At 33.8% G+C, this 24,232-nt stretch overlaps 4 non-coding genes and 1 pseudogene across 5 annotated transcripts; 4 read left to right on the top strand and 1 right to left on the bottom strand.

Annotated features, from left to right (window-relative positions):
- Nucleotides 1-7,516: 7,516 nt before the first annotated feature.
- LOC149560283 (mogroside IIIx synthase-like) lies at nt 7,517-9,198 on the top strand (annotated as a pseudogene). Its single transcript, XR_016363341.1, has one exon. The product of XR_016363341.1 is annotated as a mogroside IIIx synthase-like (transcript).
- A 9,018-nt stretch (nt 9,199-18,216) lies between these two features.
- Nucleotides 18,217-18,289, top strand: TRNAE-CUC (transfer RNA glutamic acid (anticodon CUC)). The gene has a single exon. It is a non-coding gene; the product is annotated as a tRNA-Glu (tRNA).
- A 114-nt stretch (nt 18,290-18,403) lies between these two features.
- On the bottom strand, nt 18,404-18,475 carry TRNAG-UCC (transfer RNA glycine (anticodon UCC)). The gene has a single exon. It is a non-coding gene; the product is annotated as a tRNA-Gly (tRNA).
- A 164-nt stretch (nt 18,476-18,639) lies between these two features.
- Nucleotides 18,640-18,713, top strand: TRNAV-CAC (transfer RNA valine (anticodon CAC)). Its single transcript has one exon. It is a non-coding gene; the product is annotated as a tRNA-Val (tRNA).
- Nucleotides 18,714-19,048: 335 nt separating this feature from the next.
- Nucleotides 19,049-19,137, top strand: TRNAM-CAU (transfer RNA methionine (anticodon CAU)). Its single transcript is given in 2 exon segments — nt 19,049-19,086; nt 19,102-19,137. It is a non-coding gene; the product is annotated as a tRNA-Met (tRNA).
- Nucleotides 19,138-24,232: the final 5,095 nt, after the last annotated feature.

The raw sequence follows: 24,232 nt of genomic DNA, 5'->3' as shown, positions 1-24,232 counted from the left end.
GAGGACGAGTCAAATCTTACATTCATTGGATTGGTTGGAATGCATGATCCATAAGCAGGACTGCAGTTTCTTCAGCAAAATCATCTACCAGGGGAGTCGGCTAGCGTAAAAGAAGCCATATGAAGGAGCAAAAGGAAAAAGAAAAAAGTTGATTCAAAAGGAAGCCACTCCAAACCAAGGAACTCGCGGCAAGAAGTAGAGAAGCCATTGTATATTAGGGCAGTCAACGCTAAGTCTAAAAAGCGTCCAAAGACCCTGCGCAAAAAAATAAAACCACAGGCAGAGAGAAACAAGGCAGCCCACGTGTTAAAAAGCCACCAAAGCAGCAGAGTAGGCATCTGTATCATACCCATTTTCATGGTGACAATTCCAACAACAGCAGAGCAAGCACCCATTTTCACTAAGAGGTCTGCGCAATCAAAGGAGCATACACGCAAAAGACAGGGAGGAAGCCTGCGAGTAAAAAAAATAGGGGATCTAAAGACTCTAAGCCGTAGCTTACAAATTTAAAAGAACTGCCAACACAACAAGAAAGCCGCCAACAAATTAGAAGATAACCCTGCAGCATAAAAAGCCACAAGTAGAGGAACAGAGCCTCACACGGCAGGAAGCCTCACAGTTAGAAGAGGAGAATCGACAATTAAAGAAAACCAAGCAGAGCTCCACGCCTAAAGAAGAGGCAAATGCATTGAAAGAGCAAATAAGGAAAAGGAGGCACAGTCAAACAAGTAGAAACTACCTCGTCCATGTATGGTAAAAAAGAAAAACCATAGGGAATCCACACATGCCATGAAGCGAAGAACCCACATACTCGAAGGAACAGGGGAACAATCAGCTCCCATGTATAAACGGCAACCCGCAGACAGGTATGAAGGGCAGCGCAGAAAGAAGGAGAGGCAGCTGCCATTCTTGACACATTTTTTTGTGATCATATAAGAGAGGGATGGGTCAAACGATTTTGATCAGTTAGGTAATTTTATGAAGATAGGCAGAGGCATTTAGAAATGGACGCCCACACTGAACAAGAACTCTCCACGCTAAATATGTGAGGCCATGGCATAAAGACAGGCAGTGGTGTTGGAAAAGGAAGTCTCGAGTGATTGGAGCAGGTTAATGTTTAAACCCATATTTCTTGCGTGGGCGGTCCTTTTGTTATTTAAATACAATAGCACACGGAAGGCATTGTGAATGAAGAAGACGCTTTTTGAGAGGCTTCATGCAAACGTAAGGACCCCCAAACGTGCACGTGGAGAACAACTGGTGAGTTCCCGTTTTTAAAAAAACTTGTAAGAGCACTGATATGGCGAGATTTTCTAAGATTGTGTGAAGTGTCCAAATCGTGCGGCAGGCGCAAGTCCACAAGATGAAGGTGCTCGGGAGATAAATATTGCGGGTAAGCAAAATTTTGCCGGGCTCCAAAGGAGTAATTAAGATGGATTCACGAGGGACTGCCATGTGTCAGATTCGACGGATGACATAATCTCGTTTGACAAAAATGCACGCCGATTAAGGAATGCGGGATTGTGGGATACTGACACATGTCAGCGGGTCCCGGGTGTGATGACATGGCACTGTGTTCGAGTTGATGATGTGTGCAAAGGTGGACCAATCATGAAGTGCCACATGGCACTTGGTCAACAAAGGTTTGACTCTGAAATTAGAGGGTAGGAGAAAATTGGAAAATGACAAAAAATGTTATTTTTTATTTTTTCGTCAAAATGGGTATGCATTCAGATTCTTTTTAAATTCAAAGGGCATTTAATCTAAAGTGAAAACTTTAGATTAATTTAAATTTTTCAAAATTTTAAAATTTAAGAAGTTGCAGCCAGACCCGAGTCTTCTACCAAAGGGGGACATTTTCAAATCGACTTTCTATAGGTTTTCTGTAGGATGAAATAGCGATATTATATATTACTGGAATCGTGAGAAGACGAACTTTCCAATTATGGCGTTCATTTTTGCACAAGAATTCATTTGCTCAAGTTATAGCCATAAACATGAAATTTGGGGCTTTCTTAGTGAAATGAGTTAAAATTCAAAATGCAGTTACAGAATCAATAAAAGACAATGAAAATACAGTTTGGGTCGATCCTAATCACATTCACTCAATAAAAACTCAATTTTCACCAACATTCTTGATGCATATGAAGTATTTTGGCAAACAAAAGGGTTTTCATCATTGAACAAGAGAATTTTACAAGTTTGTTACGAATTTGTGATGAAACCAAATCAGATCAAAATGGGAAAAGATAGAGAGAGGTTATTCAGTTGCAGGGGATTGAATTCCAAGTGGACACATGTCAGGCATAGATCAGATCCGACAATTCATCTTCTTCCTATATCTTTCTTTCTTTCATCCATTGAAAGGGTTCCAATTTTTTGTCACTGTGAGACCATTGTTGGTTGGAATTTTTCAGTCTTTCTGTGAGACCACTTTGTTGGATCCAGTTCTGTGATTCCACCTTCATTCTTCAGAATATTCTCTCTTGTATGAATAGCAGTAGGAAGGATAATACAACAAGTTCTGATATGTTAGGTGCTTTCATGTTCTGATTTCATGCATTTGGTTGTATTGTTTCAAGGAGATGAATACAAATGAACAAGAATTTCATTAGTTTCATTCTGATTCTCGTATCTTGTCTCAGTGAATTTTCAATGTTTTATTGTATTTGAACAAAGAGCCTAAGTCATAGTTGTAGTCCCTTAAGATTGTATGTTGTTTCATTGTTGCTTATAACTCAAGGGGTTATGTAAATGCTTTAGGGAAATCAACAAGGTTGCAAGTTTACTGAGGGGGGTATCATGTAAGAATGAGGTTAGGATTGAGCACAGATGTTTATTTACAAGGTAAATAGATAGACCATATATTTGAATATATAAATAAGTATCAGATATCCATATGTATGCATTTGATTCATGGATTTGCCCAATGGATTAAGCATTGATAGCCATAGGATCATTAAGTCTTATTGCTACATATCTGAGGGTTTGTTAAATTCAACATTATTAATCAAATGCTTTTCCCCTTTCATGTTGAAGAACTTAAATGTCTAACCCTCACCCAGCTTGTGAATATCATAGGATTTGCAATTCTCTACTGTAGATCTGTGTTATTACATGAGTTATTAGGAGATATAAGGGTCATAATCTACTTTGTTAGATCTAGGGATATGTTTTGCACTAAAACCATATTAATTGGATTTGAGGTTCACCTGCCTAGGTTTTGTAGAGCCTGAAGTAGAAGAAGGGTCATGCCTTATAGTTGGCCCGATGTCTGAAAAGATATGTCGAAAATGAGAGTTTGTTGCCCCTAGATATGTTTTGTTCTCATTGGGGTAATTGAAAACTCTCCAGCGTTTTCAAACACCAATAGGTTGCATGTATTACATAGGGATCCATAACATGACTCAATACTTATCTCTTATGATCAAAAAATTATGTTTGTGTTGACCACAAACTGGAAACATAGAAATTTGTGCCATAACAAACATCTATGTCATAAACTATTCACTTGGCATAAATAGGATTTGATGCTCGGCCTTCACTATGTTTTATATGTTGATACTTGACTTTTGTATAAATTGACACTTACTATTACTCGACACCTAAATCACTCGGCATGTTTGATTGCTCGGCACTGGAGTGACTCGACATTGACTAGTCATATTACCCCACATGTACTAACTGGAGGCTTATGCTCGACATATACTATGCACTCAACTTGCATCATTCTTTGGTAGATAATGACAAGTGTTTTGTCATTGCCTTATCAAAACCAAAATGAGATCAACAATCTCCCCCTTTAACATTAGTGGAAAAAACACTTTATCATGGAATATACATACTTATCTCATGCACATGTTAGACAATATATCATCTTTTCTTAGCTTCAATTTAAAATTTCAAAAATCTTCAAAATCTTGTCAATTTGTTGTTACCTTAACATGTTACTGCCCCTAAGTAAATACTTCATGTCATTGTTGTGACTCCCCTGAGTGGATATCTACCTTGACAAAATTTCTTCACAATTTACAAAATCTTCAATATCCCCCTTTTTTGACACTTATGTCATTTGGGTGGTACACCTATAGTGTGTTTGTCCAAAAATGTCTTATTCACTTGCATGATGATTTCCAAAGCAGAATCCCAATTGTCGCCTGCTTCATCTAGTGTTTGAATTTGTATTTCTAGTCTAGAAACCATATCAACTAAGCCTTCATGAGTAAAAAGATGCGGATCTTTCGTAATCAATTCATCTTCTTTGGCTAGTTCCTTCTATAGAAATTCCATGTGTGGGGTCAACATGGATTGTATGCTGATCAGAGTGGATCTGATATTTGCATCTTTTGCTTTCAAATCAGAAAGCCTACTTTGTGCCAACATCAATCTCTGAAAATGTAATTGGCTAGTTACAGGAGAAACCTGTAATGAATTTCCAGTTGATTTCAACTCTCCTTGCAATTTGTCAATGGTCTATTGAGTCTCTTTGGTAAAGATATCAACATTACATAGTTTTCTATATAGAGAATAATTGTTTCCCAAAACTATCTTCACACCCTCTACCTTAGTTTCTAATTCAACTTGACTAAGTGCAATGGTACTAGATATCTTATCCATAACTTTGGTGTGAAATTTTCTCTTAGACCATTCTAGCAATTTTACATTGGTCTCTATATCTTCATATTTTATTTTGTCAACTATATTTACAAGTTGCTCAATAAAAGGTTTATTTGCAAAAGAATCTAAAATATAAAATGCATCTACAAAAACATATTTAATATGATGAAGCACTTATTTTTTCTTGTGCTCCTTTCTTAGAATCTCTTTGCTTTTCTTCTTTTGTAAGGCCTCTCGAAGAACTGTTATTTCTTTGAGTGTGATTGTTGATAGATCAAACTATGAAAAAAAATCACCTCATCTAAACTTACATCATCATAAGATGTAGTGTTAGTACTCAAAGGAGTATTGGTACTCGACCTTACTATCTGTAATGGTGTTTCTTGTGAACTCGGCCTTTGAAGAGTTTGACTACTAGAAATAGGTGTAGAGACTAGTAACTGACCAGTGTCTATATTTCTACCTATTCTTCACTCCCGACAGTCGTCTTACCCTCTTCCTTCTATTCATTCCCCTGTTGTTCTTCACTAGGTTTCAGTGGGGCTACTGGTGAGTTTTCTTCCTCATTAATTCTCTTTTCATTTCCCTCTTCATCAACTTCTACTATATAATCAACTACAAGGGTAGTTGTAGAAATAAGGGAAAAGAAAGGCAAAAGGGAAAATTGAGCAAGACAAGGCTTGACAGGCTAGCCAAGGGATCATTTGTAAAGGTTGGAAGCATGTCATGGGATGTGTGGATTCATGCTTGTTCACATGGATTGTTTGGTTGTGGCTATGGCTTTGAAGGCTTCCATGGTTGTATTTAAATGGTGTTTTTTGCTGAATAATATATGGTGATTGATGCTTTTGGAGGTTGGATTTTTTCCCTCAATGAGGATTCCCCAAGATATAGTTCACGTCACATTTTTTGTGGGTGCATTTTGTATTATCTTACATGTGGATCTTAATTTCTCATTTATTTTAGATCTATATGGGTTATGTGGAAATGATAACATTTTTCTTACAAGTTTCCTTACAAGTGGTATAAGAGATAAGGTTTTTTGTGGTAACTCTAGATTGAGTTCATGAGAATGCATGAAAGAGTCAAATAAAGGACAAGATATATGGATTTGGTAGATTGTTTATATTGCAGATCTGAGGGTTTTGGGTTTTCTATTCTAATGGGTTGTTGGTATATTTTTGGGCATGTGAAATTGTTGGTCAAAAGAGTTTTTTGAATGTTTTATTAAAATGAGGGTTTTAGGGGGGAGCTTGCACAAATGACCTTCTAGAAAAAAACAAACCTCGCCATTGGATCTAGGTTGGCTTTTCCATTAATTTTGATATATACTATGTCTTAATTTGTCCATATTGATGGAAAATGCAAAAGGCTTTTAGTTTTAGACATGATGATCATGGAATTTAATCCTGTTAGAATTTTTGTCACAAAAATTTGCAGTGAAAATGGTAAAAATATTATCTTGGTAAAACGACCATAACTTTCACTCATGTTATTAGGTTTTGGACTTCTTACAGTCTTCGTAAAGATAATTTAGAGCACTACAACATGTTATAGTTTTGAATTTTTGATTTTTATGTTTTGTTAGGTTTTAAAATTCCAAAAGTTAGATGTTTTTGTTCTGAGCACAAAACTTGGGCATAACTTGGGCATACAGAGTCGTATTTTTTACTTTGAATATTCAATGGAAAATTCTTGGAGAGCTCTATACATTGGTTCAGATTTGGAGTAGGTTTGGCATTTTTTATGAGATTATTTATTGATCTAAAATATTTATAATAAATATTGACTATGGTAACATTGTGTGTTAATAACATTGTATGCTTTTGAAATTTAGAGTTTGATGTCATTGTATACTCAATTTATATTTCATATTGGTCTCATGATGATATGGTTATTAGTGGTTGATTTGGATATGAATGATGACTTGTCAGGTCTACAATTTGTGCGGTGTTGTAAATGGTCTATACATACATGTTGCATTTAGGACTTGGATATGGGTTGTCATTGCTCATTGATCTTTCATTATTGATGCATATTTAGATTGGCAGCTTAGATTTGGGTTATCTATGCCTCTAGTAACATAATTCACTATTTTTTCTTCATGTAGAATGGATGAGATGTTGTTACTAGGTAAACTCATGATAGAGGATTATAGCTAACTATATTCTATGTTGACAAATTGAGTACTTTGAGAGTTAGACACTTGGTTCATGGATGTGATCATGGTACCATAGATTTTGACATAACATGATTGGATATACATGTAATTAATTGGTGCTAATAGGTTTGGATTATTGATTTGGTTATGGTGGTATATCTTCCTAGTTCAAGATCATGGTTATTTGATTTTCTTTTGAGGAGCTTATGATGTTTACTTTGTCTTTGACAGTTTGATGCCTAGGTTGATTCTCATGGTTAGAGGATGATTTTAATCACATGTGATGTCATGAATAGCTTGGAAATATAGTTTAGTGAGAACTAGTGATAGTAATGAGGTGACAGTGTAGGATTGGTTCTTGGTTTGGTTTATATCTTCTTGGTTTAGAGATCTTGGTTTTAATTGGTTTAGAGATCAGCAAAACAATGAAAAGAATAAAATAAATCTACTTGTTTGTTCAAAAATGATAAATAATATGCCTGAAAACAAAAATATAAGTTTTTTTTCTAAAGCTTGAGAATTTTTTATAATAGAGCTAAATTCAAATCAACGCTGTCATGCATGCCAGTTGCCACAGTGAAGGAGACCAAATTTTTAAAGTGGGATACACACGCTACCAAACGATCAAAAGTGTCAAATATAAGAAAGTTGAGTACACTCGTTCAATTTTTCTTCCTTGATTGGTTATATATACTCTCTTACAAACCATTCGATCTCAGAATTACATTTTCTATACAATTCTCCTGCTGCAAGATGGAGAATGGCAGATACCAAAGTAATGGCAGTCAGCCGCTTCATGTCTTAATGTTCCCCTGGTTAGCCACGGTCACATCTCCGCTTACGCAGAGCTCTCCATCAGGCTCGCACAGCAAGTCGTTCAAGTTTCCTTCTTTCCAACTCCGCTAAATATAGCGAAGATCAAGCCCTTCTTTGCAAGCCGTCATGTCCCACAGATTCAGCTGCTGCAGCTGCCTCTGCCAAAAGTAGCGGGGCTTCCGCCAGAAATAGAGAGCACCGCAGATCTCCCGATGCATTTGACCCCACTCTTCAGCGAAGCAGTGGATGGATTGGAAGTCCCGTTTGAGAAGCTTTTGGCGGAGTTTTGTCCAGACTGCGTCATATTCGACTTTGTGCAATGGTGGGCGGGGAGAGCCGCCGCTAAATTTGGCGCAGCTTCTATCACTTTCTCTACCTTAGGTGCCGCTTTTATTAGCTGGGCTATGCATCCCGTTTGGCGGCAATACGAGAATAGACTTACGGCGGAGGATCTGGTGGAAGAGCCGAAGGACTACCCCTCGCGGGCGGTCACATTGAAGCTCTATGAGGCGGCGGCGGCTTTGGTCTTCAATGGGGCCCACAAACCAGATACTATTAGTTACACCGAGCGCTGCTTGCGTGGCATAGATGCCTGTGACAGCGTGGCTGTCAAAACGTGTGCTGAGCTGGAGGACAAGTATGTTGAGTATTTTGGGAAGGTGACCGGGAAACCAGTTGTTCCACTTGGCCCTCTCTTGCCACCGCACGTGTCGGAAGGGAAGGTTGACTCGGATGTGATTACGTGGCTGGACAAGCAGTCGCCAAGGTCTGTAGTCTATATGTCGTTTGGGAGCCAATGCTTTTTAAGTGAGGAAGAGATTGCTGAGGTGGCCTTGGGATTGGAGGCCAGCTGTCGGCCCTTCTTGTGGGCCCTGCATAACTTTCCTACTTTGCTTCCATATGGATTTTTAGAGAGGGTTGGGAAGAGGGGTATTGTGGTAAGGGGATGGGTCCCACAAAGGGAGGTTTTGGCCCATGTTAGTGTTGGGAGCTTTATGACTCACTACGGATGGAACTCTACAATGGAAGGATTGAGCAATGGGTTGGCTCTTGTAACTTCGCCGATGCAACTTGACCAAAGTCATAATGCATGCTTGGTTGTATATGAATTAAAGGCTGGAATTGAAGTCGGGCGAGGAGAGGATGGAGCTTTTCAAAGAGAAGAAATTTGCAAAGCTATAAAGATGATTATGGGAGAAGAGGGGAAAGAGATAAGAGCCAAGGCGAAGGAAATTGGTCAACTATTCAAGGAAAAAATATTGAAGGATGGAGGATCTCAAGATGTCCATATGACTCAATTTGTTGAGCATTTGCACTTCGTCAAGGCCAATTTGAAGCTTCAAAATGGAAAAGGAAATTCAACACTGAGAAAGTAAAAATATTTAGCAAATCGTGTGTCGACATCCTCCCTCTATCTAAATAATATACCTCATATTTATCATTTGAAAGAATTAAACATATGGATTTTATGTGCTCAAACACAAATTACATCATACAACATGGACTTGAGATGAAACTTAATGACAATGATGGCTCATCTAGGTTCTTAGTTGATTTATGTGTTGTAATTATTTATATTAAATATATGTTGTAATGAAAGGAAATATGGTGTTGTCTCAAAGATAATTTGTTCTCTTGTTTAGTTTGAAATTTGCATGTGTTAAGACCTTTCGTTGATGGTATGAAAGCAATACAATTCAATCTATAGATTAGTTTGTGCCTCCAAGAGGCAATATGATCATGTTATATAGTTTGGCATAATATTTAGTCAATGACATCTATCTTTTATTAATGAACAAATGCTAAATAATTAAAATTTTGTCATTCCCTAAATTGAATTTGATATCGACCCAAACATCATTCTTATTCTTTCTATGAAAATTATGTGCCCAAAAAATCTTTCATAGACCAAGAGAATCTCTTACACTTCACTTAGTTCCAACTCATATACAATCTAAATTTACTACATAATGGTCTTTTACCTCCAAAAGTAAATAAGCTAATTAATTAGAAGATCAAAAATATTATTATTTGTTTGTATGGGAGGGTAATCTATGGAGGTTGGTCCACACTAGTCAATGGACAATCAAATAAATGTATTAAAATTTAATAGACAAAACAATTAAAGTTCATTATTAGTCCCTACCTTATAAAGGCAGGGAACTAATGTTTTCGTTAGACCTTGTCCAATTTAATTTTGTCGCTCAATCATATGTTATACTTCAATTTTGTAAAGGTTGGATTTTAAAAATATTTTTCAGATGATAAACGTTAATTTCCCATTGGTCTATGGGTAATTTCCCAAGGATTAATTGATTTATTGGGGATGGAAAAATGGAGAAAAAACGTTCGAAACGACAGTGCAGCGGATGTATTTACTATGCATGTCAGAGAAAATATTGCTATTCATAAATATTCTGCTTCCTCTACGGATGTATTTGTACTTCCCCTATTCATACATAAATATATTGTTACGTGGATGTTATAGCTAGAATTCTAGTGATGAAACCAATATCATGTTCTGAAAAAAGACGGAGATAATTAATAAATGATAAGATCCAAAAGGGATTTTTATCAGAGGCCCCCATATATTAGCCAAGATTGATACATGTGTTCTCTATTAATCTTTGAAGTTATTATTATATTAGAAAAGTATACACCTTTTTAAAAATTTTGAACTTTTTCAATGATTAAACATTTATGTTGGACTTTTGTTTCAAATTTATAGTAGACAAAATAATTTTGGTTAAAATGTATTCTATCATCCCGCAAAAGAGTTGAGCCCTTGTTTCTTAATAGTATTTTTTTGGGAATTATTATTTTAATAGTAAAGTTTTCTGGAATTATTTGAAAAGCTATCAGATTTGATTTGGTTGTTACGGCACGCTTAGAAATGAGAAATAAATATTTACATGTGTGTGTTAAAAATCAAATCTTATCTTATGTAAATATCAAGTCAAATTGTAATTGAGAAGCGTGTAAGTTCAAAAGGTTAAATTAAACCAATAATTTATTTATTTGGTTTAATTGTTTATTATTATTATTATTAAAGTTAACATTACATTTAGAAAGTTTAGAATTAAATAGAACTAAATATTTATTATTAAAATTAACATTAGATTTGCTAAATTTGTTGTCATTAGATTTACCTTGATTTATTGTCATTTTATTTTTTTTAATATTTATTTCTTAAATTAAAAATAAAAATAAAAGGTCTCAATGTATATATTTCAATCTAATTCTCTTTATTAATTTCACTAATAATCAATTTAGTGCATTACATTTTAAAAATGTTATTTATATGCATATAATAGTTAATTAGATATTGAGATACTTTAGAATGAAAATTTTCTCCTATCATTCAACATTTCTTAACTCTAATAATCAATTTCATGCATTACATTAAAAAATATTATATATATGTATATAATAGTTAATTAGAGATTGAGATACTTTAGAATGATTTTTTCTCATATCATTGTGTTCAATTACATACCATAAATTAAACATTACTTGACTTAGTGCAATTAAAATTGCATTTATTATTAGGTGAGAGTCTACATCGATAAATTGGGATCATCAAGGAGGTCATGGGTTCCAATCTACTCACTATTAACATATAAAAATACTTAATTTCAACAATAATAATAAATGAATAATAAATAATAATAAAATGTATTTCTTACATAAATTAATTTAAAAATCATACATTATAAATAAAATTTTAATTCATTTGACATTTTCCAAAGTTTTCTTATTCTAATATAATCTACATTGTAGGACAAAAGAATTGTTGTACATTCTATCCTATAATTAATTCAATCTTATCTATCCCCTTGCTTGAATTTTTCCTAATTTAGAAAAATAGAGTACACCCCAAACAATTGATTAACAACTAATCATGCTATAATTATTTTTGAAAAAGAATGCTTTTTACAAATGCATTTTTTCATGCAATTTAATAATGGGAGCCAACCAATTTCTTAGTTCCCTATGGAAATGAAAATTGCCACTTATTTAACCTACGTTCTAACCCTTGCAAAAGGCAGGGACTCAAGCTCTCAGAGAGCTCTTGTTATTTTTTATTTTGAAGAATTTAAAATATAATTTCTTTGATTTCTCATTGGTTAGGGCAATGAGAGAAATAAGAAAATAAAAAATTCATTATTAAAAATCTAGAAATGAAAATTATATCAATAGAAAAACTAGAAATTTTCATTCAGTAAATTCTAAAAGCTTAGGAAATTCTCTCAATTTCAAGAGCACATGTAGAAAATGCTATTGTCTGCACTCCTTCAACATCTCCTTATTACTGCAATCAACAAAGTCCTCGATCTTCATCTCCATTGCGAGTTGTTTCTTTGTTTGGTCAGGTAAAGAAGGCAACAAGCTCCTCCTCCTACCTCTAAATTCAAGGTTGCACTTGTTCCTGCCAATAATGAGCTTGCCAAGTGGTATAAGAAGTCATTTGCACTTCAATCCTAGCTTGTCTCCTTTCTTATTGGGACACTTTAATCATTTTCTAGTATATGGGTGATCTAAAGTATGTTCCAAGAAATTTCTTATCCAATCTTGAGAATTTTCCATGATTCAGGTAGTTGTAATCACCCCATAGTTTATTTGGAGACCCTACTGCCAGTGGAATCTATACAATCATATTTCTACTATGTTTTGGCTGAATTCTTTTTTTCTTATAGAGTAAATCTATGTACATTAATAGGACAAGACAAAGGGATCTTTTAGCCCCAAGGTTTGGTTCAGAGAATGAGCACATTTTGTTTTTCTCTTTATGCTTTGGCTCCTTGATTTGGAAATACACCTATTTACATTAATTTTGTTTGATGTAGTAAAGGGTAAGATCCCTTCAAATTGAGCAAGAAACCATCCTCTGGTTTACAATTGAATTTGTTATACTCCTATTTTTGGTTATTCATTCCTGTAATTTGGTACCATAATGGAGGAGATTAAAATCATTTTCCAGGCTTGGGCTCTGTGAAGACAAAGGTAATTTTGTTCTTCGTGAAAATGGGTTTAGTGGATGAATTAGAGCACGAGAGAAGGAAGGCACAATTTGATGTGGGAGCTCTCATGATTGATGTGGGAGCTCGCAACATATTTTTGAAGTCTTGGATGGTAAAGCTCATTTATGCTAATCATGTAATGATTTTTTTTATCTCTTATTTTAGATTTAGGATGCAATATTTTTTAACGATGGGTTTTTTTTTTTGTAGAAATGGGCATCTAGGGCTTGATGTTGAATCAACTTGGATACTATATTCCTATATTTGATACATGAATTGGAAAAAATATTGTCATACTCCTATAGTATAGAAAATAGATTATATAGATTATATAGAATAGCGAGGCTAGAAGGCTATTCTATTCACCTTATATAGAAATCTTTTACTCCTTGGTTATACACATTATTACATGTACAGAGGAATACAAAATTTATCTAAAGAAGTGAGGCAAAGATAGCCTTAATTGGTCACATCTTTAAGTCACATTCCCTCATGGTATCTATCATTTTGGTTCAAAGGAGAAATTATCTGTGATGGATCTAGAACAAGAGAATGGCTTGTATTTGTATCATTCATTTGAAAAAGAGAGGATATAATGCAAGCCAATGAGAATGTAATTGAACAATGTGCAAGAACCAAGCATATGAGCTAATCCATGTGAGATGAGAAATGTTGGGAGCTATTGGGTTTATCAGCCATGAGGCCTTTAACAAGTTTGGTGCTTATTGTGACTTTTTGAAGTTGCTTGGTTTAAGGTTTAGCCCTTTTCTAATTACTTCTCTTTAATTTAGCTTGTGGGTTAGCTTATATTGTCTACTTCCATAATCTTGTGCAGATTTCAAGGGCTTGATTTCTCTTCCCATATAAACTTTGTGTTTCAAGGGCTTGTTTTCTTTTCACATATAAACTTTGTAGACTGACTTCCATGGAAAATATTATTTTGTTCATTTAACTTTCATGATCTTTTCAAGCACTCTTGGTTTCAGCTCCATATTTTAGCATGGTTTTCTAGAGTGAACATTGTAGAAAATCTAATTTAGTTTATCTACTTATAATTTAGGAAAAGAGTGTTTCGAAGTTCAGATTTAACTTTCTTATAAAACTAGTGATTGCAGACTCGAGCACTTCTCCTTGTCACAAGAACACTCAACATATAATTAGATTGTTTCAACACTCAACATATAATCATTGTGGGGCTAATTTATCCTATGAGATTCAAATGGTGATTGGTTGCCAAGGGAAAACAAAATTTAGATATAGGTAATGACATACTACATTAAAACATTAAAGATTCACCATTTATGTAGAATTATAAAATTAGTTTAGAGTAGGTTACCACAATTTTTCAAGCTCAATGCAGGCATGAATGCACCTTGAAACAACAACCACACCTTTTTATCAAGCTCGTCTTTGATCATTTTACGAGGTCCATCTACGTGTAAGGTCTACAACGAATTGCAAAGGAGAATTAGGAATTAAAAAAGGAAGTTCTTGATCCAACTAGTTTAGCATCTCCCATATGATGTTCAACGTGTGCCCCTAGTCCAAATTGTAGAGCTCTCTACATACTCAACACTAAAAATGCCCCCCAAAATTGCTTATAAAGCTACCATCATATCACTTTTGTTGACAAAACTCTCTACAAATTAGAGCCACATCACCTGCACATTTGAAAGTGGCACCTAAATTGATGATTTTGTCAACCTTAAAAAATATCTATCAAGTATGAAACCATTGCCTTCATTCATGTGGAGTTGAGATATATACCCTATTATATCCCTATCAAGTTTAAGATTGAAACATTGAATTATTTGATATATTTCTTTATCAACCCATCTTATGCTTGCATCCCAACTATTTAACTTTATTTCAAAGGTTTAGAATGTTTGCTTACTAACATTTACCAACCTCATAGTTTCTATGCTTAAAAATGATAATGTCATATTTTAAAACATTGGTCCAAACAAATAGGATTATTTACTTCATACTTGAAACAATTTTATGATGAAGCAAGTTGGGTCCATGGTAGACCCAACTAAATAAAAACAATTTCAATCAACCTACCTATCAAACTAACAACTGGACCTCTGACAATCTGTGGGAAACATCAATCTATAATTTGATTAGAACCAGATACAACTTGATCAATCAAAGTTTGGCTTTCAAATCTTCAACAAGGTTCCATAACTTAGATGAAATGACTCAATTCACTAGCTTCAAAACTAACAAAAACCAATAACTAGACATTGGCAACTCGTGAACACAATCTTTATTCTGAATACACCAATTAAAGAAGATGGCACTTTATGATAAAATCTAAGTCAAAATATATTCATATTTGGAAATGATTACTTCATTATGTCGTGTAATTAGACATGCTAATCAGTGACAAACTGCATCTGAACTGGGCTTTGCAAACTTACCAAACAAATTGATAATGACATAAAACCTAGAGATTTGCACATTTGGTAATCTTGTAAAGTTAGTCATCTGAAATTTCTTGAACTTGACAATCTAATAAAAAAAGAAAGTTGCAAATGGAATCAACCTCAAAAAGTGGGCAAATGACATCATGAAGTTATACAAACTGGCACAGGATAAATATTTTATATATAGATTTTCAGAGAATAATTACTTTGGTCGCCTCTATCATGGATTTCAGGATATGAAATCACAAACAAGGCTTCCAATAACTGTGAAAGACTAGTCAACATTAAACCATAAGAAATTACATTTGGAATCTTCTTTGAAAATCATTCAAATGGATTTGACATGGGCTGAAAATTGACACACATAATGTATTTAGCCTTCATAACATAGTGGTAAAGGAATTTCTTCATTATGATCAACAAGGAAAAGTTTATTCTTAGTCAAATAGGACTACTTGGAATTGTGCAAAAAGTAGGACAGTAGGACAAAACTGAAAAAACTTTGGGGGATTAAAACTATCAAAACTCGCTGTGAAAACTTGAAATTTGAAACATAGACTATCTGATATGCATCTAAGACATCTCCAAACTTTTTGAATAAAAATTGTCAAATCTTCATAAAGTTCATATACATTGAATCTAGGTGCTTAGATAATATACTTCCACCTTGAACTTTGTGCTCCATTTCCAATTGTTAAATCTCCTTCATCATATCTTCATTGAATTTCTCTAGTTGTTGATCTCATAACAAACTCCATCCTTATCTTTGAAACTTCTCAATCAAACTTAATTTTCATCAAATGTCAACCAAAGATTAAATCTTTTTCTAAAGAGTTCTTCATTTTCATGCTTGGTTAACATTATATCTTGCTCAATCAACACTAGATCGATTAACACTATAATTGCTCAATTGACACTAGAATTCCTAACTTCTTCAAAAAGTGCTCTACGAAAAATGTAGTATCTCGGTTAATATTGTGGTTCTTTATTCACCAACCAAGCCATCTTGCTTATGCATGATCTCAACACTTAGTCAAATCATGTAAAATAATCAAACCAACATTATATAATAAGATTCTAACTCATTAAAGTGCCCATTTAATTCCATACAGTTATTGACACTTACATCATCATACTTTCTTCAAATCCTCTTCATTGATCAAATGATATGGAACTTTACTAAATTTGCATAATTTCTAACCGGCTAAGGTTTGACATTAATGACAACATAACAACTGATATGACTCTTTCACATACATTAATAAGATTATCATTTTGGGTTGACAATTTCTCTCCCTAAGAATATGATCTCTTTGATTATCAATCATTTTTTTCTTTGTTCTTCCTTTGTAGTTCATCTTTCTATTACCATCCTTGTCTTTTGATCTTAGGCACTTCTACATGTTGTTACTCCTAATCTTCTCAAATTTACAAGTGCATGTTAAAATATTCACATATTACATGTTTATATAAATACATGTATGTATATGTAGATATGTATACATTTATATATGTATACATGTACAAAAATATGCATATATGCACATAAATGTACTTATGTGTATGTGTATTAATATATATAGTGCATATACAAACATGATAACCTGTACTGGAGTCATTTGCAAGTAGCAAAGCAAGAGGAAAATGGGATAGGAATTACCATAAGAACACAAGGTTCTCTTTAATTCATATTCCATATAATAATTTTATAGTACAAATTGCAATAAATAGTAGATGAAGACTCAACTATGGTATGATTAGAAAAATGGTAATGATGCTATTTCTAAAAGTGGACTTGGTAATGAGGATTAACAAGATTTAACCTGTACAACAAAGCATATAGTCAATTGTGATAAAAGAATGCATACAATAAATGTGACCATTCAAATGTATTGGAGTGGTAAGTGTATAAGGAAAGTGTATAATCAATGGTGAACATAGGAAGAACACTATGGTTTATAAAACAAATACACCCAATGATTAAAGAGAAATGCATATAGTGAACAATTACAAAGAAATGCATACGATGAAAAACCCAATAAAAATCCATATGACTCATGATTAAAAGATAACTAAATCAAATGTTTCATGTGTAACTATAATTAAGAAATGAACAAAAGATAAGAATAAAGAATAAAAATGAAAAAATAAATATTTCATGATTGAAGTAGTAGATCTTCACATATTATCATCTATATTTCCTATTTCTTTGGCATTCCATGTAATGATTTTATAGTATGACAAAAAAATATGATTGACTTGAAAGCTCCATGTAATACAAAATAATGATTGAAAAAACATTGAACCATAAGAGGGAATGTGAACAACTATTGCTACAAGAAAAAATGAAAAGATAAATGTTGTGGAAACACTAACTATGAGTGGTAAATTAGTGCAAGAGCACCTAGGAAGTTGGTTTTTTCCTAGTACATTTTTGGCTTGTAAGTGTTCTTGGCCACACCACTAGATAATAAGGATAAGGACATAGGCAAGTCCATATTTGCCAAGGGTTGTTAAATTGTTTCAAATACTTGGATTCAATTAGGACCTTGGCTCGAGAGTCTAGCCAGTGGACTTGAGTATAGAGACATAACAAAAGGGTATCAATACAAATACGAATTCATCGTAATAAAGTTATATATATATATATATATAGCAATTCAAAAAAGATGTTTAATCTTCTTATGCTCATCGAAAATCAAAACAAACTTATTGGAGAAATAAAATAGAGAATTATCCAATATACATAATGCAATTGCTCATAGTTTCATTGGTTGTGAAATCATGGTAGATGGTATAAATTCTTTTTACAACCACAAACTCTTTTTAAATAACTGTGTTGTGACAGGAAAAGCGTATCGGCTTAAATAGAAGTTGTGCCAATCCACAAACAGACAACAATCAATCTGGTTTATGAAATGCATATATTAAATGGTTAAAGAGAAAATGCATACAGTGCAATGTAAGCTAAAATCAAACGACATCCAACTCATAACATACAGTGAACACATGCATATAATCAGTGGTATACAGTGAACGGCATAGTAGTTGCTTTCCTACGAGTGGAGTGGAGCGCAGGGCTGAGATTTGTGGTGTGCATATGTAAAGAAACGCCAATTTTTAACTCTGAAAGAGAATAGTCTGGTTGAAACGCATTATAAACCAACCACAATCCGTTGTAGTCTAGTTGGTTAGGATACTCGGCTCTCACCCGAGAGACCCGGGTTCAAGTCCCGGCAACGGAATCCATTTTGCTGTTCGATACTGCGTTTCCCATTCTAGGACGATACGATTTTCCTTGACAAAATTCTTCCACGATACGGTATCAATTGCCAAATGGAAAGCAGAGTTGATTTGAGTGCGTCTGCCGGGAGTCGAACCCGGGTCTATTGCTTGGAAGGCAATTATCCTAACCGTTGGACTACAAACGCCTTTTAAGAATCATCTACGTTGTCCATCCTGAGTACAGTTGATCAATAGACAAAGTTTCCTGCGCCCTGCGGGGTGGAGCTACAATCTTTACACCATGGTTTCATGTTAACATAGATATTCAAAACATCATTAAAATTGTGCTCCCTACAATCTGAAATCATCTGTCTGGGTGGTGTAGTTGGTTATCACGTTAGTCTCACACACTAAAGGTCCCCAGTTCGAACCTGGGCTCAGACAATCTTTATTACTCGTCTTTTCTTTCTTTCGTCAAGACTATATTAACAGGTTGCGCTCTCTTTGCTCAGGTGGGAAATTGGTTTCCATATCATCAGAGTGGCGCAGCGGAAGCGTGGTGGGCCCATAACCCACAGGTCCCAGGATCGAAACCTGGCTCTGATATAATCATGTTGAAATCAGCTGAGGCTTCCGTTCATCCTCTCTCTTTCTTTTTCTTGGGTGAGGCTCTGATAGTAAATCTGGATTCAGCTGAGGCTTCAGCTCATCTCTTCTTGCGACTCAGTTACGCTGGGAGGCCAATTATATCAGATAAATAAACTGGCAAACTGCCATCTGGGGTGGTGGCGCAGTTGGCTAGCGCGTAGGTCTCATAGCTGAGGTTTGAGTAATCCTGAGGTCGAGAGTTCGAGCCTCTCTCACCCCAACTTTGCTTTGTCTTTTCCTGTTTTATTACTCCCTTCATCTTCGAATATCGCTCTTTCCAAGCCAAGTGCTAGTACGTTTCCAATGCCTACAAACCACCATATTTACGTACAAGGCATTTCATGTATGGAATGAAGGACCCGCATCAAGAGTTCGACGGTTTGCACTCTCCATGCGAGACGAATCCACTCCTTTTTTTTCCCCTTTTTTCTTTTTTGATTTTGAGTCAAACGGCCTTCCTCCTCAAAATTATGTAATGCAAGGCATGTAATGGATGCTAAACTTTTTACTTTGAAGCTCTTGCATCCATTGTTTTTTTTTTTGGGTCTAAAAGAGAGCCTCTTCATTTTTAGCACTTAAATTAATTCAAACCTTTAGGAATCATTTGATTTATACTATACCGCTCCTTTTATAAGATGGGTGAATGATGGTTGTCGTTGTCAATATTGTGTTTTACGATTCACTCACATTTTGTTTCAGTTTCTAATTTAATTTTTCGTCCACTTTTAAATAATGCTAGTTTTATTGATGTTAGTTTTACCATTGTTACTAGTTTCTACAATTTTGACTAATCATCCGGCTTCTGACATAAATTATCCTAAGATTACATTAGATCTACTGATTTTTTAAGAAAGAAATGAGAGAGGAATCTGAAATTTCATTTTCAAAGAATATTAAGATGTATTTTACTATTTCAAAAAAAGATCAAAGAAACAAAAGAGGAATCTAAGATTTGGTCTTCAACGAAAATTAAAGAGATTTTTATAATTTCAACTGAGGGAGAAAGAAACGAGAAAGCAATAGATTATGATTTGCGGCTCATAACAACCACAAAATTTGACCTCTGATGAATGTATCAAATATTATTAAAGCACTTTCTTATCTGGTGAATTTCCAAACTGCCGCTTATTTCACTTCCTTATTCCCTTTTTGGCATTATTTAGCTTTCACATCAACAAAAATCGGACTCTCCCTTTCTCCTTATAAGTAGTCTTATCACATTTTACAAAAAGCTTATTTGTTCAAGGTCCAAATCACATAAACTCCATCTTTAATGTGACCTCTCTGATTTCTTTACTACCTTCACTTTCAAACTTTCTGGACAATGAGAAGATTAATGAAAGAGATAAATATGTTAACTAAATTTAATCTTTTCCAACACTCATTCATGATCAAGCTGTAACCTATCCTTTCTCTTCGTCACGATCTTCTTTTTTCTTATTTGAAAACTTTCATCAAACATCAAAAAATAGAATTTTCATGCTATAAACACAAATAATAAATGTCCACATGATTATCCTTTTTTGGGGGCATGCTTTGACAAGGACACGAGAATCACATACATAAAAAATATTTCCTTTGCTCGGGATTATTTTCATAGTTTTTAGAAATACCAATATTAGAAATCCAAGCATTCTCTTTTGTTGGTAGGGTATTCTCATATAATGTCCAGGCCCATAAGTCCTGCAATGAAAAAGTTACACTTAATGTGCCTAATCATCACCAAATCCCAAAGAAGCACTTCATTTACCATAGGTTGAAGAAGAATCTTTCTACCTAAAATAGTTCAAATCATCTTCCTCTATGAATAAGCTTCAGATTCTAAGAAAGGGGATGTTTGATAGAATTGTCTTCAACTTCCCCATGCTGATTTCTATCGAAATGAAATGGGACGAAACATAAATCATGATTTAAATTATATTATTATCTCTTTCTATGGAAATGGTAAGTTCAATTTTCATACATGACATGTGATGTTTTCAGGTGATAGGAATTTTTTGAGTAACATAGAGTAGAATAAGAAAATATTTTGAAGTATTAGAGCATAATGTTTTAAGGTTCATATATTGTGTATGTAAGATTGCATCATGATTTTTTAACATTTAGGCTCAAGTAAAGACTTAACAACTAGATTCAGTTGAAAATGTCACCTTTTTGTAATATAGGTTAAAATGTTTCTTTACTTTTTTTCCCCATCAATTCTAAAGTTTGTTTTGATATGTTGGTTTAAAAAGGGTCATACAGTTAAATCAAGAAATATTTCAAGCTTTTAGACTCAATTATTCATCATTATAAATTTACAAACACAATTAAAAGCTTCTCCTCTGCTAATCCAGCCTTTGATTTTGAACTTTATGCGCTTTTGAGATCTTATAATAAATCATGTAATCTCGAAAATCAATGTTGAGAATTATTACACAAATTGCTATACAAGAATTTAACATTTACTTAGTATCCGATTTCTATGAATGATAAAATCCCCTTGTTGTTTATAAAACGTAGTCAATTGGTCGAGATGTTCTTGCAGAACACAAGGACCATGCTCAACATAACATGAGAAATCCCTACTACCCACAAAGAAAGACAACCCTACAGTGAGTGGAAATTAGTATGTCAACAAAAGAGGATTGGAACCAAATATTGAAGAGACTTTCCACTTGGGCAAGTATTGTGCTTATATGTTTATTCTATGGTAAAATTTTCATTACAACAAGCTCTAGATCATTTATCCTAGGGTTTGTAGGTTGCACTACTGCATACTACTGTACAGTTTATAAAACTAAATCTTTCCTTTTGTTTCTCTCTCTTTCAAAATTCTTTTCACATGCATTTTAAAGAGAAAAAAATGGTAGCCATGCCAAAGAAGTTGGAAAAGGTTGTTCTAAATATCCAACAAACTTAGAGTTGTTATTTTCTAACTTGAATCTGAAACCAAAAATGCAAGAGTAGATATCTAGGCTTCATTTTTCCAATTGATGACACTCGCAGATAAAGTCTAGGATGAGAGGGATGAATTCAGGAGGCACAAAGATAATTCCCTCCAAGATAAGTAAAATATTGCAAAACAATTAGCTGCAGCTTTGACATTGAAAGAAGATACAACTATGCAAAGAGATATGAGTGTTCTCGAGCTTGAATCACATCTCACTCTTGAAGAATTTGATGATTCTTTGAAGGATGTGGTCGACTCAAAAGGTCTTGAAATGGATAGTTTTTCTTAAAACCTTTGATTAAGGAAGATTTTATGAGATGTATAAAGAAGCTTTGGCACAAGGTTCTCCATATTTTTCTTTTATTTTTTACTTTGATATTAAGTAGTTGATTCTGAAATGGTTTGATGGTTGTTTTGAGTTGGAAATAGAAATATCTTTCTATTATATATATTTTTAACACGATGTCATTAGAATATATATGTAATTTTATAACGTTAATTTTTATAAAAATAATATATGAAACCACCAGCCTTTTAAAAGATCTAAATTAAATTTGTAGGATTAGGGTTCCTACCCTAAATCCATTACTGATTTTTTTATCAATGTGTTTTGATGGGATTTATTCCAAAAATTTCTTATTAATATATTTCCATATAAGGTCGAGTTTGTCATTCATTCCTAAAAAATTGCTAACGGGACTCTAGAATACCGTCCACGACATCATCGTTGTCATACCCTTCAAGGAAATTTCTAACTCGATAAGCTTATGATTCCTTGATAGTACTGCGACATTTCACACCTACTGTCCACCTCATCTCTAAACAAGTTTGCAGTTTTACTTCAATGACTACAAGTAGACATTTTTAAGCCATAAGTCTTTCGAGCAAGCCAAGGCCCAAATGCACTTCACTCTCTTTGTTCATAGGGGAAAATGCTTCGATTGGATTTGAAATTGTGATTGGAAACTATAAATTTGATCGATTAATTTCAGCCTATCCTTTATTATCAATCATATGGAATAACATAATTAAGAGTGGACAATTAAGTATGATTTGAGTAATCCACAATATCCATTAGGGGGCATCTATATTTTCCTTATTCTATAGTTTGATATACCCATACATTGTTTTTGGACTCGAGTTTAACATTTTTTATCCAATGACTTCGTGAGATTCTAAGTCGTGACTTGCAGATGAAAACTTATCAAATACTAACCTCTAGAGAAAGATCGAGCAATCCTAATTTAGTATTACAAAGACTGAATTGGGACTCATGGTTTGAACAAGACTTGATTAGATCTATATTCTCTCATTCTATGGTCAATCCACTTTTTTGTTTTGTTTTGCATTCTAAATAACTTGGGCAATATAATAATTTTCATGTGGATAATAGCTAGCAATTATGAATCTGAGTTTTAGATCAAACCCATGCCCATTTCCACTTTTGCACTTCTTTGCATGCAAACAAACAAATGGCTTCATTGGATATGAAATTGACATAGAAAATTCAATGCTCTCGATATTATCAATCATATAAAAAATAGATGAATTGGAAATTCCAGTGCTATTTGATTAGACCTCTGGTCTATTTCAGGAGATATCTACATTTGTGTCTTAGTTTCTAGTCTTATTTTGTTACTTCAATTTAATAACCCAATGAAAACTATCAAAGGTTCTAGGTTATTGCAATTTTCTTTAGAACTCAGGGTTAATTAGTACTTTCTTTATTGTATTATAATTTATTAAAACTTAGATCTATTATTTGTTTTCAATATATTTATAGTTAGACATTATAAACTAATCATAAGAATTAAATATTAATATTATATTTTACATTTATTTTTAATATAAAATTAAGTATAATGATTTTTATAATATAATTACAAGTAAAATGAATAGAAAAAAATGATTTTTTTTTAACATATAAAGATTTAAAACTAATCTACAAGTAGAAAAACTACAAAACTCTTGACAGACATGTGAAGAACTAGATATCTCTCACAATGATACATGTGGACAAATTCTTGCCAACATTCATCAACTAAGAAGCTTAGCATTCCTTCCAAATTACAGCATGATTTGTTCTACTTTTATTTCAACATATCTAGCAAAAAGTAGAGTTTGGATGCATTTTGAACACTTTAAACAATGAGGCTTACAAGGAAAAGGTATTGCGTAACCTACAGCTTTGTGGAGGTCGAAACTTGGGGCTACCTTCCTGCTATTCTTGTGGTGGTTACTTTCATCATAATAGTCATGGATTTGAGCTTAATGTGTCTTTTTCATTCATCTTGTAGGAAGGAAACTAAGATGCCATCTTGGAAAAATACAACATGCATTTTGACAGAATTGGATGAGTCATACATCATCTCTATTTTGATCG

The sequence above is a fragment of the Cupressus sempervirens genome, chromosome 4 (genome assembly GCF_028749045.1).
Source record: "Cupressus sempervirens isolate cs-2001-9-10 chromosome 4, ASM2874904v1, whole genome shotgun sequence".
Lineage (NCBI taxonomy): Eukaryota > Viridiplantae > Streptophyta > Pinopsida > Cupressales > Cupressaceae > Cupressus > Cupressus sempervirens.
The sequence above is the reverse complement of the archived record's forward strand: the minus strand, read 5'-3'. Positions and strand labels throughout refer to the sequence as shown.